We start from the raw sequence: 16,523 nt of genomic DNA on the forward strand, positions 1-16,523 counted from the left end.
CAGTTTTGCCCAATAGCCAGAGGAAAGGTGGAACATGGGGTAATCTCAGACTCACTTCACTGCTGATATCAAAGAACCTTGCCCCAGTTTTGCTCCCGGGTTACCCAACATCAGAGCATATATATATATATATACAGATTTCTTTAATTTTGATTGTATAGTGTCAGATTTTTTGTTGTTGCTAACCTATCACACTCGTTGAGATTTTCTAAAACAGAATTCCTGAGCATTTCTCCTGCACTTGATGGGAAACTTTGAGCATCCTCAGAGTAAAAGGGACTGTCCCTATAGCGCAGAGTGTCCTTTAGTGAGGACAGACAATCTGTCCATCAGTGCTGGTCTCAGCTGCCCTGTGAGAGCTGCAGGAAAGTTGTACTCAGTTGTTCATCTGAAAAGAACCTGAACACTGCTGAAAGCAGAGGAATCCAGGCTCAAAGTGCCCATCTCCAGACCCCTCACCTTGTCCCCATACTCACCTTTCCCCAAACACCCCGAGGGCACACCACAGCCTCTGAAACCCCCATCCCCAGCCAGCCTGGGAACAAGACCAGCAGCAGCACGGCCAGCGTGCTGCTGCCAGGGGAGGCAAGGCCAGGGAGGGACAGACGGACACTCAGCAGACCCTCCTGTGCTGCAGCTCTGCCTGCAGAGGAGGAAGCTCATCCTCTTTGCAAACAATCTCTGCTCTGCCTTGTCCTGCAGACACCTCCCAAAGACAGGGGGTACCAGGGCTTTTGTAGCTCCCAAAGATCAGCTAGGATAAAACCTGAGAGGACCACAATATGATGGTGCAGTCTGTGAGATGAGGTTTGGGAAGGTAGTTTTCAAATTTCATTATTGATATATTAATTTCTCCGTAAAATGCTCCAGGATTCTCAGTCTCCTGTACAACCCTGAAAATTCATTACCATGAAACCTTCGTCCACTCCACTGCAGGAATATGAATACACTGACTGAAAAAAACGTCTTGCTTTTCAGGTAGTCCCTGCCCTGGTCTTTTTCTTGAAAAATCCAATTTTAAATGCCATTTAAAATTGCCATTTAAATTAAATTAAAATTGCCATTTAAATGCCATTTAAAATTTAAAAAAGCATCTTCTACTCCTACCTGGAGAACCAGACAGACCCACCCTGCCAGATGCTATCAGGCATCGGATGTGCCAGCTGTAGAAGACCCCTATGGCAACCCCACCTGCAGTGCCCTGCTGCCAGAGCCTCACAGTGTCAGGAGCCTGCAGATGTGTCCTGCCACACGCTGCCCTCTGTTGTTGCGCTCCTCAGTGCCTCCAAGCCCTCTCTCCTTCTCTCCTCTCTGTTGCCAGCTGCGGTCAGAGCCCCCAGTCCTGCTGCGCTGTGCAGAGGAGCTGCTCCTGGGCACAGCTGTCTCTCTGCAGCGCTTGCCAGGAGCTCCCCTTGGGTCCAGGAGCCCGGCCCAGCTCAGCAGCACAGCACCCAACCATGGCATTTCTTGCTCTGTGCCCTTGGGCTCCCTCGAGGTGTCCCCAAGGCCTCAGGGCTGACAGCTCCCGAAGGCAGCAGGGTCTCTGCTGGGGTGTGGTGGTTGAAGCAGACTGAAGTCATCACTGACCACTCCTTGATGAATTTGGGAGAGAATTTGATGTGGATAAGTTGACCACTCCTTGATGAATTTGGGATTTATGCTATTAAAATTTGATTGTCAAACATGAGTACAAATGATTCTCTCCCTTAATTCCTATTGTGTTCCCATGGCATGGCAGGACACCTCAGCCATGACTGCCAGGGATCATTTCACCCCTCTGAATGTGTTCTAACAAGAGAGTGGGGAACTGAATGCTCTAAAAGGTTTTCCAAGAAGGGAATTGGACACTAAGACAGCATTTGTTGAGTTTTCCCAGTAACACACATGGAAGATCTTCTACCCATACACAAATCTCTTCTTCCTCTCTCACATGACCAGCATGGAGACTGGGATGTGGAACACCCTCAACACTGTGCTTGTGCCTCCCAACAAACACCTGCAGATGCCGTGCTTCCTGCTGGGAGCCATGCCCTACGGTCAGCCCTGGGCTGTTTGCCATCCCTGTGCTCTGCAAGGCTCGAGAAGTGGGAGGTCTGGCTCCAGAAGGCAGCTGTACCTGAACCAGGGGAATTTCTCTCGTGTACAGGAATTATTTCTTCTCCTCCCAGCTATTCTTCTGTGGCCCCAGTGTCATAGATATCTTCTGTGGTTTTGCCCCACAGCTGGAGCTGTTCTGCAGCGCCAAGGTGATACTCATGGTCTTTGCTTTCATAATCTACATTTTGGATCCAATCTTCCTCTTCCCTCTCATGCAGTTTTCAGGTGTGTGTGTGTCCTGTATTGACAGGCCAAGGCCTTATCCACCTGCACTTTTGTCCACACGAGTGTCACTGTTTTCTAAGATACTGCCATCACTGTCTGTGAGAATCCCAAATACAGACCTCCTCAGAGATCTTCATGAAGCCCTTTCCTAAACCACCATCCTCCCAGTCAGTCCTCAGGTTGCCTAGAGGTGGTATGGGAAGGGTGAAAGAGGTTGAAGTGTATCTGCAGATGTCATCATAAGACCTATCTCAAAGACCTTGGAAAGGACAGATGGATCAAAGATATTCCTCAGAACTTGGAAATGACAGATTTCAAACTCATCTGCTAATAGGAGGGCAAGCAGAAGGATGATAAAACCTAACCAAGGAATAAAAAGCCAGCCTTAGCCTTAGCCCCCAAACCAGACCTAAACTGAAGTCCTCAAAGCTTGCCCTTATCCTAGACCTTGAGCAGGATCCTTAAGCCGAACACCAATTCCTCCCTCAATACGCTTGCCATTCCCTTGATCCTGGAGGGTGCCCTCTAATCCCTAAACATTAACCTGATCATCTAACCCTCAAAGCCCTCCACCATGCACACAGCACATCTCAGCTTCAACCCCACTCCTATCCCTAACTTCAGCTGTTTGTCTCCTTGGGGCAGGGCAGGGACTGTGAGGTCCTGCAGCAGTCCCATGGCATTGGAAGAGGCATGTGAGGTGACAGGTATGTGATCAGATCAGACGCCACGAGGTGGAGCTGGCTGGGAATGCTGGAATGGGATCAGGTGTGCCTCAGGATGTGCTGGGCCTGCAGGAGGCATGTAGATGTGAAGGAGGCTGGGAGGTCACTTCTGTCTCTGGAGGTGACGGACCAGCAGCAGGATACAGATAGGAACCGTAAAGGGCAGAAGCATGCACAAAGCATTGAAGATGATGGTGAGGCACCTTCTGTTCTGGTCAGGTATTATACAACATGAAGGCTGATGGGATGGGAGTCATGCTTGAGGTATAGATAGTGAGACCATAGAATCAGAGAATGGCTCCTGTTGGAAGGGACCTTAAAGGTCACCTAGTTCCAACCCCCTGGCCATAAGCAGGGATGCCCCCCATGAGATCAGGTTGCCCAGCGCCTCATCTAACCTGCTCTTGATCAGCTCCATGGATGGGGCATCCCTAAGGTCTCTCAGCAACCTGTTCCGATACCTCACTACCCACAAATTGAAGAATTTTTGTCCTAACCTCTAAGCTAAATCTCCCCCCTTTTAGCTTAAAAACATTCCCCTTTGTCCTGATTGAGCAAAGTGTCACTCTCCATCTTTCTATATACCCCTTTTAATACTGAAATGCCACAAAGACGTCACCCCAGAGCCTTCTTTTCTCCAGGCTGAACAGCCTCAGCTCTCTCAGCCTTTCTTCATAGGAGACATGCTCCAGTCCCTTGATCATCTTTGTGGCCCTCCTCTGGACTTGTTCTAATAGACCAATGTTGGGAATTGGCACAAAGGGTGTGGACATGAGTCCGTGGAACAGTTGTTTGATCTGAGCTTGTTCTAAGCAACCAGGAGTAGGCCTCAGCAAATTTCATGGCCTGCTGTAGCTGAGCAAACCAAGCTACCAGGGGAACTATGAGAAGCTCCCACGACAATGATTCCCACATCGCCCAATTGAGGAATTCAGAAAAATATTGTTACTAGCAGCTGGCTTCAAGGACAAGGTCTACGTGATTGCTAATCACAAGGGGGTTGTTTTCTTGCAGGTGGGGTTGTTTTCTTGTAGTTGTTTGTCTGAGTGCTTTTGACCAATAATCTTGTTTGAAATGCTGTCCGCCCCTGGTAAGTTCACTATAAAAGTTAGGCTATTCGGGCAATAAAATGGAGCATGATCTGACTCTATTGGTGTCTGTCGTGCTTTCGGCCGTGCGTCCTCTAATAGACCCACACACTTCTAGTGCTGGGGGCCCCAGTCCTGGATGAAGGACTCCAAGTGGGGCCTCACAAGGGCAGAGTACAAGGAGTAGAAGTAGAAGTAGAAGTGACCTCCCTCTACCTGCTGGCCACTCCTCTGCTTATGGAACCCAGGATGCAGTTGGCCTTCTGGGCTACAAGCGCAGAATGTACTACATCATTGTCGATCTCACTGTCTGTCACAGATAAATATATTAAACAGCACCAATCCCAGGACAGACCCCTGAGGTACAACACTTGTCACTAGCCTCAACTTGGACATAGAGCCATTGAGCACCACTCTCTGGATGTGACCTTCAGGCCAACTCCTTACCCACTGAATGGTTTACCCATCAAATGCGTATCTCTCCAATTTGGAGACCAGGATGTCATGTCGGACAGTGTCAATGGTCTTGCAGAAGTCCAAGTAGATGACATAGGTCGGTCTTCTGTTGTTGTCTGATGTGATCACTCCACTGTAGAAAGCCATCACATTGGTCAGGCATGATTTATACTTTGGAGAAGCCATGCTGGCTGTGTGAGATCACCTCTTTGTCTTGCATGGGCCTTGACATTGATTCCAGGAGGATCATTTCCATGATCTTGCCAGGTCATGGCAAAGGACATAAAGACGTTTGTGTCCTTTTCTCTCCTGAGTACAATGCGACTTCCTTCTCAGGAATGGAGTAACCAACAGAGGTGAGATAGATACTATGCGATCATGGATGTCATCAGAAAGCTGATCCCAATAAGATATGGGGAGGTCAGAAGCAGCCTGGACAAGAGACATATGAGATTTTGGTGTGGGAAGAGCAGCATGGCCAGCAGAAATTAATGGTTTCATAGAGGTAAAAGCATTCCTGCAATGCCGATACTGCAGTAACAATGAATTTAAAAAGCCACATATGGCCCTTACTTAACTGGAAGCAGTAATTTTAATCCCTGAACCTAAATGCTATTACAACACTCTGAAAGAATCAATTTTCTCTCTTGATAACCCTAATCCCTTCCCTTAACACTAACATGAAAATGCTCTATTTAACCCTAGACTCCTTGGCAGACGTAAAACACCCGTAAACCACAGAGTTTCTCCATACCATAACCACAGACCTGACAGCACAAGCAGAACACCAAACACTCCCACTAAAGTTTTGCTTAATGTCTAACCCAGAAAGTGAAAAAGAAATACCGAGGGGGCTAGAGAAAGCTCAGCCCTACCTCAGGATCTCATGGCCCAACAGGAGCCATGTGACTGTGGCAGTGACTGTGAGGTCACTTCTGTCTCTGCACTTAATAAGGCAGCAGCAGGAACGTGTCACGCAAAGGGACTGTGAGGTCACTTGTGTCTGGAGGTGGCAGGTCAGCCTTGACTTCTCCCTGGGATCTGCACTTTTGGGCTGACAGCTGGCAGTGGCCCTGCTAGGCCAGCAGAAGGCACCTGCTTGGCATGCTGACTGGGGGATCCCCTCTGCCTCCAGAGCCAGGACGACCCAGGCAGAAAGAAGGCCCCAATATGGGTTGTCCTGTCCCTTCTGCTTGAGTCCATGACTGGGCAGCAGCAGGCACAAGGCTTGACTGTGTCTAGCCAAGAAGCTGAAAGGCCAGCAGCAGGCCCATGGCTTGGAAGCTGCTGCTGAGGTGACTTGTGTCTGGTTTGCTGAGAGGCCGCAAGGAGCCTGCTGGGTTGGGATGCCTACTTCAGGAGAGGTTTCCACCCTGGTGGAGCTTTCTTTTGTAGTAGGAAAGAGCAAGAGAGAAAAAACTGCCACAAAGTGTGCATTGGAAGGATGGCACTGGCCATGAGGAGGAAGAAATATCCAAGGGAACAGCAGGTCTTGCTGCTAGTAACAGAGGCAAAAAAGGCATTAAGTGTCTCAGCCTTTACCTCATCCCTTGTCACCAGGTTTTCCCCCCAAAATCCAATAAAGCATTGTGATTCTCCCTAATCCTCCTTCATTTAAACTATTTATTTATTTTTTTATCTTTTTTTTGTTTGTTTGTTTGTTTGTTTCTTTTGTCTTTGACGGTAATAGATGGATTGAGCTCCATCTGGGATTTGGCCCTTCTAATTTTCACCTGCACAGCCCCATAACATTCAGGACACAGCTCCAGACAAACTGACAGCATGCATGAGAAGGAAGTACAGAAGAGGTGGAACCTGGCAGCCTTCCATCCCCTACTGTCCTGTGATTCTATGGTGCAATTCCATTTAGCTGGTTACTCCTGAATTATCCAAATTTCCCTGCAACTCTTGCTGCTGCTGCTGTCTGGTCAGAGATAACACAATCACAGGAAGGTTGAACTGTCTGCCTGCAGCCATGAATGGCTGACAGAATGAAGCATCAGTGACATGGAACATTGAGAAATTGAAGGATTTTGCCTATAGAAATCTCTTGTTGTTTACAAGGAGATGAGCCTTGTCCTTCATCAAAAGAGGAATAACCCCAGGCGTCATGGCAGACTGGGACGCTGCTGAGTGAGTAGTGCCCAGGAGGAGGAGGGCCTGGGCACCACGAGAGATGCCATACAGCAGTGGTGCCTGCTCACCAGGAACCAGGGCAGCTTCCTACAGAGCTGCCTTATGAGGAGCATGGCCACCAAGAAGATCTGAGTTATCACGCTCAGCTCAGATCTGCTGTGACACCACACGGACAAGGGTCTGCAGCCAGCAGTGAACGATGTGCAGGTATGGGAGTCCTGTTAAGACCCAGGTTTAGACAGGATAGAGGGCTGTGGAAAGGCTGAAAGTCCCAACAGGACCCAGGTCTTTGTGTCCATGTCGTGGTTTAACCCGGCCGGCAGCTAAACACCACGCAGCCGTTCGCTCACCCTCCCCCCTCCCTCTCTGGAATGGGGGAGAGAAATGGAAAGTGAAGCCCGTGAGTTGAGATAAAGACAGTTTAATAAGACAGGAAAATAATAATAATAATAATAATAATAATAATAATAATAATAATAATAATACAATGATGATAATAGTACTACTACTAATAATAATATGTACAAACAAGTGATGCACAATGCAATTGCTCACTACCCGCTGACCGATGCCCAGCCTAACCCCGAGCAGTCCGGCCCCCCTCCCCCGGCTAGCCACCCCTATATATTGTTTAGCATGATGTCAGATGGTATGGAATACCCCTTTGGCTAATTTGGGTCAACTGTCCTGGGTCTGTCCCCTCCCAGCTCTTACTGCACCCCCAGCCTGCCTGTTGGCAGGACAGAGCAAAAGGCTGAGATGTCCTTAGCTTGGTATAAGCACTGCTCTGCAACAATTAAAACATCGGGGTGTTATCAGCACTCTTCTCATCTTAAGCCAAAACACAGCATTCCACCAGCTACCAGGAAGAAAATTAATTCTGTTCTAACTGAAACCAGGACAGTCCATGGGTATGGCTGTCGTCTCTGCCACTGATGCCCATGAAGAGACAGCTGATCATTAAAGCACCAGGGCCTCATTGCCTCCTCACCCCCAACCATGAAGCAAGCAGGGGTCGTACCATTCTCCTGCACTTGGCAATGCACATCCCCATCTCCTACTGCCCCACAAAGAGCCCTGAGCAACCTCTCAAGGGAAAGGATCTCCCTTCCCAGAGGACAGGGGTCAAGGTCTGGCCCTTGTGCTTGGTGACACACATCCAATTTGTCCACACATCTGCGTCACCTTCACATTGCCTTTGTCTCCTTGTCCTCACTGCCTCCAGGGTTCTGCTCTAACGAGCTCCAAGGGAGGCTATGTCAGTGCTGGCCCTCAGAGGGACACTGCAGGAAACTTGCCTCTGACTTGGACTTCTGGAGAGCTGTCTTGAATTGTCTCGGAGTGCCTGAGGTTCGTGGGCTCATCAGCAAAGCCCCCAGAGGGGTGATTGCAGTGCCTTGGGCTGGTGCTGTGCTGCTGAGCTGGGCCGGGCTCGTGGGACAGAGAGAGCTCGTGGCAAGAGGGCCGTGGTGCAGAGAGACAGCTGTGGCCAGGAGCAGCTCCTCTGCACAGCGCAGCAGGACTGGGGGCACTGCCTGCAGAGACAGAGTGCTTAAAGGCAGGCCGAAGTGGCAGGACGCACAGAGCTCACTTGGGGGAGAACACTTCCCAGCCCTGCACCCGGTAAGTGTCTGGCTGGAGGGCAATGCAGCTCCAATTCCTGGAGGAAGGAGATGCTGGGGTGCAGGCAGTGCTGCCCAGGGCTGTGGTGCAGAGCAGGGTCCCTGCTGTGCCCCAGGGGCTGTGTGCCAGGGCAGGGCCTCTTCTGTTTGCCACACTCAGCACTCAGCCTGCCCGGGGAGCCCAGGGGCTTGGGCAGAGGAAGGGCAGGGCAGGGGCTGCCTGCAAAGAGAAGGAACTTACTGCATTATCTACCTGCACTTTCATAGTGTGATCATGGGTCAGGCTCTTTGTTAACGGGATGGTTGGATTTGCATGGGTGACTGAGCTTCCTATTGCACTGAACGGAGACATGAACAGGTTAGTGACGAACCTCAAAATATCGCTTCTCCTCTGTCTGCTTCCAGACTGCACCACGGCTTTTCTGAGATTTTCTTTGGGACCTGCAGACAAGGGGGTGTGGTTTTTCAACACAGCCTCTGTGTGCATCCATCCCCTAGCTGAGTGCTGCAAGCAGCCAGCAGCTGGGCAGCAGGGGATGGACAGAGAAGCACCCCTGGATATGAACTCTGGCTGAGGTTTGCCCCCACAGCAACGACATTTCCCACTGCAGTGGAGCAGAGGTGGCTGCTGTGTACAGGACACTCAGCAAACACAAAGCAGGGCTACAACCAGGGAGAGACACAAAGGTCACCTTGAAAGACAGATGATGTGAAGGTTTTAATGAGAAAATAAATGAGTATTGTTCAGGAAAATTTCCCCTAACAGTCTGTATTTTTCCTTCTTTGCAGTGCCCTTGATGAAGGGCAGGAAATGCCCAACATCAGCTCTGTGAGAGAGTTCCTCCTGCTGGCATTCGCAGACACGCACGAGCTGCAGCTCCTGTACTTCGCGCTCTTCCTGGGCATCTACCTGGCTGCCCTCCTGGGCAACGGCCTCATCCTCAGTGCCATAGCCTGCCACCACCGCCTCCACACCCCCATGTACTTCTTCCTCCTCAACCTCGCCCTCCTCGACCTGGGCTGCATCTCCACCACTCTGCCCAAAGCCATGGCCAATGCCCTTTGGGACACCAGGACCATCTCCTATCAAGGATGTGCTGCACAGGTATTTCTCTTTGTCTTGTTGATGTCATCAGAATATTTCCTTCTCACCGTGATGGCCTATGACCGCTACGTTGCCATCTGTAAGCCCCTGCATTACGGGAGCCTCGTGGGCAGCAGAGCCTGTGCCCAGATGGCAGCAGCTGCCTGGGGCAGTGGCTTTCTCACTGCTGTCCTGCACACGGCCACTACAGTTTCCCTGCCCCTCTGCCATGGCAATGCTGTGGACCAGTTCTTCTGTGAAATCCCCCACATCCTCAAGCTCTCCTGTTCAGATGCCTACCTGAGGGAAGTTGGGGCACTTGTGTTTAGCTTTTCTTTGGGCTTTGGTTGCTTTGTTTTCATCATGTTATCCTACGTGCAGATCTTCAGAGCTGTGCTGAGGATGCCCTCTGAGCAGGGTCAGCACAAAGCCTTTGCCACTTGCCTCCCTCACCTGGCCATTGTCTCCATGTTTTCCAGCACTGCCATGTTTGCCTACCTGAAGCCCTCCTCCATTTCCTTCCCATCTTTGGACCTTGTGATGTCATTTCTGTATTCGGTGATTCCTCCAACATTGAACCCCCTCATCTACAGCATGAGGAATCAGGAACTAAGGAATGTAGCGAGGAAACTCTTTGGATACCTGCTACTTTATAAACAATAATAGTTCCATCATCCCATCATTACTATACTCTCATAATATCTCAGAAAATATTAGGACAAGCTTCTTTTTTTTTTTTTTTTTTTTTTTAATTTTTTTTTACTTCATTGTTTTCTGAAACTTGTGCTTTATATATATACATGTATAATGTTTTCCTTAGGCTCCTGCCTGCAAATATTTCATGCATTTTGACCAACTAGTTTCCTGTACTTTTAGAACAAGTTTTCCTGTGTAGGTGCAGACAACAAAAAGTCATGAGAACTTCATTGGTCTCATCTGCTGTCTCTTCCCATCTCCTCTGGAGCTGGGGGGGAAGCCCCAGCATGCAGGAGGTGCTCAGGACCAAGAGCCCAGCTGCCAAATGGAGGAGCAGTCCCAGTGGCCCTCGGGCTGCACCTCACTGCCCGCTGGGCTCTGCTGAAGGGAATTTATCACATGACTCAAGGCTGGTGTGCAACTGAAGTGTTTATTGAGTATACATTCTTGCATTTGTAGCCTTAGCATCTTTGCATGTGCCGGGTATGCTACCAGGCAAGCTCACTCATTGGTGGCTATACTAGTGTTCACGCAACTACCACGCTCTTATTCTGCTCGTTGATTTGTTGCCATGCTGATCGCTCGTGCTGGTTGTTTTCTCAACTCCTCAATTGTTACTTCTTCTTTGACCTTGTGCTACTTGTCTTGTACCTTATCTTGCATTTTTCTACTAGCTACTTTATTTCTGTGTCTAGCAGATTCCACAGGCTTCCAAACTGAGCTCCCATAATTCCCCCTTTTTTTGTTTCTATGAGCCAAGCCAATTGCACTGAGCATAAAAGCATTTTTTGTAAGCATTGAAATAGGCATGGTACAACTAACAGAATCACAATTACCATAATCAGCACTACAAGCACTCCTCTTATAAGTTTTCTCAACCATCCCCCTATTCCCAGGCTTTACAACCATGATTCCAGCCCCCACGTGCTAGTTGTTAACTTGTCTTTGAGCTCCTTGAGTTTGGATAATTGTTGGTGAATCGACTGAGAATTTTCACTTAAGTTCATACAACACATGCCTTCAAATTCGTCACACCCATGACTTTGTGCTAACAATAGGAAATCTATTGTGGCCCTGTTCTGCAGTGTTGCATGTCTAACCGAGTCAGTGTCGGTTAATAATGCACTCAATGCCACAGAGGTTGCATTGGTTTGCTTAGCAAGCCAGCATCCTAATTTGTTAAGCGTTGTTAGCGCTTGAGCAGCAGCAACACCAGGTGCGAAAAACGAAGCAGTGATGACTTTATCAGCTTGCCAGAAATCTAGATTGTCTTTGCAATTCTCCTGATAATGCTGAACAAATTGTTTAGCGCGCCTATGGTGCTTTGTAATATTTAGTATCATTAATGTATTAGGTGTTAAATAAGGTTAACTGACCAAAGATACATGGTCCCCCTTTGATATGTGGTGGAATACCCTGCCATGCTCTGTCACCACAGATGAGAAACACTCCGGGTGGCAGTGCTAGCAGGACATTTGAGGATCTAGACACATTAGGAGAAGTGTAGTTGCACCACATTGATTCATTGCGGTATATTCCTAGTCCAGGTGTGACATCGATTGCTGTGAGGTTACTACCCATATAGTTAAACCTTACACAGGCTGGTGCATTAACACAACCTAAAATGTTGAGTTCTTGTGGTTCCAGTGTTGTTTGAGGAAGGTATGGTGCCCAGCCATCCCAATTATTCATCGTTTCCTTGCTGATGTTCCCTGGACTGGAGCTGTTCCAACTGTGGATGAGAAGGCTTCCACTACTGGTGTTGTTGATGTCACTCAGATGCTCCTCTCTTAGTGGTATGCCGACTAAGCACGTCAGAAACGGGTTATATGCAGTCGCCATGGACAGGCAGATATGCTCTTGCCCTGTCATGTTGGCGAGGGTGACCCAGATGTTTTGTCGAGGCTGGATGGAGACCCAGGATCTTCCAAGGCCGCAGAGTCTGAAGAGGATGATGGTTCCAACAAGGGTCATACTGCTCGCGCTGGAATCCATTTTGGTCCTCCTTCTGTGGCAACACAAGCATACCCTCGGCCCCAAGTTATTAAAGAGTATGGTCCCTCCCACACCCCAGTATTGAGATTAGGTTTTTCGACTAATGGTCTTTCTTCATATAATGAGGTGAGGCCTGTTTTTTGTGCCCCAAAATGCTTTACTGTCGGGGATACCTCTTCGTGTGAGAAAGGCATGGTTAGGTGATTCATCACGTATAACACTTTTTCTAATCTCTTTTGTGGTGTTTCCATTTTTTCCCTCTTTTTTTTTTTTTTTTTTTTTTTTTTTTTTTTTTTTTTTCTAACAAAGACTTAACTGTTCTGTGTGTGCGTTCTACTATAACTTGTCCTGTCAGAGAGTGGGGGATTGCCATTTTGTGGGTTATACCCCATGTGTGAAAAAACTTTTTCGTGGAGCTACTGACGTATGCGGGTCCGTTAGTTTTGATCTCTAGGGGAATGCCTAAAGCTGCAAAGGCAAGGCAAAAGTGTGCCTGAACATGTCTGCTTGTTTCCCCACGCAGGGGAGTTGCCCATACAGCATGTGAGAAAGTATCTATAGATATATGGACATATTTCAATCTGCCAAATTCAGGAACATGTGTCACATCAGTTTGCCAAAGTTGTAGTGAGCTAAGACCTTTAGGGTTTACTTTCTGTGAAAGTCCCTGTAGCTGTTGGCTGTCAGGGCAAGTTTGTACAATAAGTTTTGCATCTCCTAGCAGAATAGAGAATTGCTTGGCCAATGGTCTAGCAGGCTGGTGAAAGAATTGAATGGAGGTGCAAGCTTGAAGTAGTTTATTAGGGACTGGGGGTTGTATGGCCAAATTGGTTAAAGGATCGGCTCGAGCGTTGCCCTCAGTGAAAACGCCTGGTAGCACAGTAAGACTGTGAACATGTATCACAAAATATGGGTACAGACGTTGCTCAACAAGGAATAGGAGCTCTTTGAATTTTAAAAACAGCATCTCGTTCTGAATGGGGGTATTTGTGCCCTTTCTATTCATTGTACTTCTCCTACAGCATATTGTGAATCTGCCACAATGTTTAGTGGTTCATTGGACCAATTTTTAAAAGCCATAATAATAGCATGCAGTTCTACAATTTGGGGGGAGCCCTGTACCATATTGATCGTGTGCTGCCATTGTCCATTTTTCTCCCAATCAAGATATTCCTTCACAATGGGTATTACGATGGTTTCAGGCTCAATTCCAGCTATTTCTACAATTCTTTCCCTGCCTCTTTTTATTAAGGCTGCAAACATCTCCACTCTTGTTGCTAGTGTCTTTGTGGGTTGGTGTGGCAGAAATATCCATTCCAACAAGAGTAATGGATCAGGGGCATTTGGATCCCATTGCGCTAGAAGATCTAGGGGTTGTGGGTCCTGGTTACACAAATAAAGTTGAATAGGCAATCCTTCTGCTCATCGGTGACATTGCTGCTTCATGAGTTCTCTTTCTATGTGACTCAGTGCTGTCTTTGCTTCCTTTGTCAGTTGCTGAGGCACGTTGATATCATTGTCACCTTTCAGGAGATCGAACAATGGTGATAGTATTTGATTATTAATTCCACAGTAGTTTTGTATCCAATTAATATTACCAATAAGCTTCTGTAGATCATTCAATGTCTTAACTTCTTGTGTGATGGTAATGGCTTGGGATTGAATGGTTTGTTGTAAGATTTTCCAGCCCAAGTATTTCCATGGTGCTTCTACTTGGATTTTCTTGGGGGCTATCTGCAACCCCCATGTTTGCAGTTCTTGTCTCAGCCTCTGAATTATTTCATGGGTTAATGATTCTGTAGGCACCGCTACCAATATATCATCCAAGTAATGGTAAATATAGGTCTCGGGATACTGTTTTCTAATAGGGGCCAGAGCTTTAGCAACATACATTTGGCAAATGGTTGGAGAATTCTTCATCCCTAGTGGAAGAACAGTCCAGTGATATCTGTCCATAGGTTCGCTTTTGTTTATTTTTGGTACCGAAAATGCAAATCGCGGTGCATCCTTAGGTTGGAGTGGAATGGTAAAAAAAACAGTCCTTGAGGTCAACAATAATAATATTCCAGATATGTGGAATCATGGTGGGAGAAGGCAAACCTGGTTGGAGAGATCCCATTTCTTTCATGACCGCATTTATTTTTCTTAAGTCATGTAGTAATCTCCATTTCCCACTCTTCTTTTTAATTATGAACACAGGCGAGTTCCATGGACTGGTGGTTGGGACTATGTACCCTGCTTTCAATTGCTCCTGAACAAGTTCTTGTAGCACTGTGACCTTTTCTGCAGGGAGAGGCCACTGATCCACCCACACTGGTTTTTCAGTTTTCCAGGTGAGTTTCATTATCGGTCACTTTTCAATGGCCACTACTGAAAATTTTCAGGGCATCTCACGGTGAAGTTTCCTTGTGCCATCACGTCTCTGCCAAGAAAGCTAACTGGGATAAGAGTGGCATACAGACGTATGGAAAAGGTAGAGCCTTCTTGTGTTTTGATTGTTAGCATGTATTTGGACAGATAGGTTTGCGATGATCCTCCTACTCCTACAAGTCCCTTTGTGGTTGATTCTAAAGGCCAGTCCTTCGGCCCGTCCTTCATGGCTATACCATGACATCAGCCCCAGTGTCCACCAACATAGAAATAACTGCCTGGGTAGTCTGTGCCGGTTTTGGATAATAAAATGTTAAAGTCATCATAGGCCTTGAGGTGGTGAGAGTGGCTGCCCAGAGGATTTCTGGCTGTCCTGTTGATCCAAACCCTGCATCACCCCGTGTATTAGTTTCTGTATGGGGCACTATAGCTTTAAATAGTATCAGTTGAGCTAGCCATGTCCCAGCAGGGATATGTACTGGAGGGGAGGGTATTCAAACCATTGCATGTATTATGCCTTCATAATCAGAGTTGATCACCCCCAGTAGCACAAAAAGTCCCGTCAGAGTGGTGCTGGATCGTCCCAATAATATAGCACTGCATCCTTCCCCTATCGGTCCCTTGACATTCAATGGTATTTTTTGGACCTTGTTGTCCCACACAGTGCAAGCTACTTTTGTGGAGAGATCCACTCCAGCACTTCCTCGGGTTTTGGCAGAGAGGGAACCCATGGTGACGCATTCAGGGGGTTTTGCGAGGGAGTCGCTATGGATGTCATCACGACTCGAGAAGCGGCTCACATAGCATTCGGAGTTGGCTGGCCCCCATGGGGTACTTGTGTCATCGCGCGCCCCTGCCCCGCACTCAGCTTCCCGTTTCCCTTCCGCGGTTGTAAGGTTTGTCCCTCTGCATTATGCTTTGAGTGGCACTGGCTGGCTCAGTGCCATCCCTTTTTGGGGACATCCCTTTTATTCAGCGAGGACAGACACCAGGAGGAGCCAAACTACCCACCGGCACAGATCCCCCTCCTTTCTGTGGGCACTTAGTGGCAAAATGTCCTATCTCTTGACACCAAAAACATCGCTTATCATTGTCCATCGCTAATGCTGCAGCGAATGCACTGACTAGTGCGGTTGTATGGTGTTCAACAGACCCCACGCGACTGCAAGCCTCTGTCATTTGTACCAAGGTTGTCCCATTAGGCATGGATTGCAGAATCTTCTTACAATCTCTGTTAGCATTTTCAATCACCAGTTTCAACATGAGAGCCTCTTTAGTTTCATGATTATCTATTTGCTTGTCCAGTGAATCCGTCAATCTGTCTATAAATTGCATATAAGGTTCATTGACTCCTTGTCGTATGCTAGTAAAAGAAGGCTGGCTCCTTCCTGCTTCTGGCAGTTTCAGCAGGGCTTGTAATGCTGGTTGGGCTGACTGTCGCAAGATGGCATCGTTGAGCCAAGCTTGTAATCGTGGGTCCATTAACGGCTCAGTTCCCATAAGCTGAGGAAGCCCCGCACTCATAAGAGGGTCGCCTAATGTTCTTTCTAAATTCTGCAGTGCCACTATCTCACACAGTTCTCTCCATTTCTGTTCCCATAACAATTTTTGAGTCGGGGTGAGGATCATAGCAGCTATTTGGCGACAATCATACGGAACCAGCAACTGACCTGTCATCACATTTTCTAATAATGATTGTGTAAAAGGCGCATGCAATCCGTAGGTCGTGACTGTTTTTCTCAGTTCCTTTATCAAGTCCCGCTGAAAACATTATACTCATTTGGCCCATTATTCCGTACTGTTACTGGAAAAGCCATGCCTATCGGGTCCCCATCTCTCAATGCCTCTCGGAGTATACCGTCCCAATGCTTGCAAGGGTCAAAATCTTTACTTGATCAAGGGGCCTCGCTTTGGGAAGAGATGGGGGCCATAGAAACATCCCTTGTCAGGGGCACCGATAGTGCCAAAGGTGGAGGAAATGGGCTAGGGCTTGTTTCAGCCTCCTTTTCAAAATCAATCAGGTTGATCT

Source organism: Aythya ferina, assembly GCF_964211825.1.
Source record: "Aythya ferina genome assembly, contig: HAP1_SCAFFOLD_29, whole genome shotgun sequence".
Taxonomy (NCBI): domain Eukaryota; kingdom Metazoa; phylum Chordata; class Aves; order Anseriformes; family Anatidae; genus Aythya; species Aythya ferina.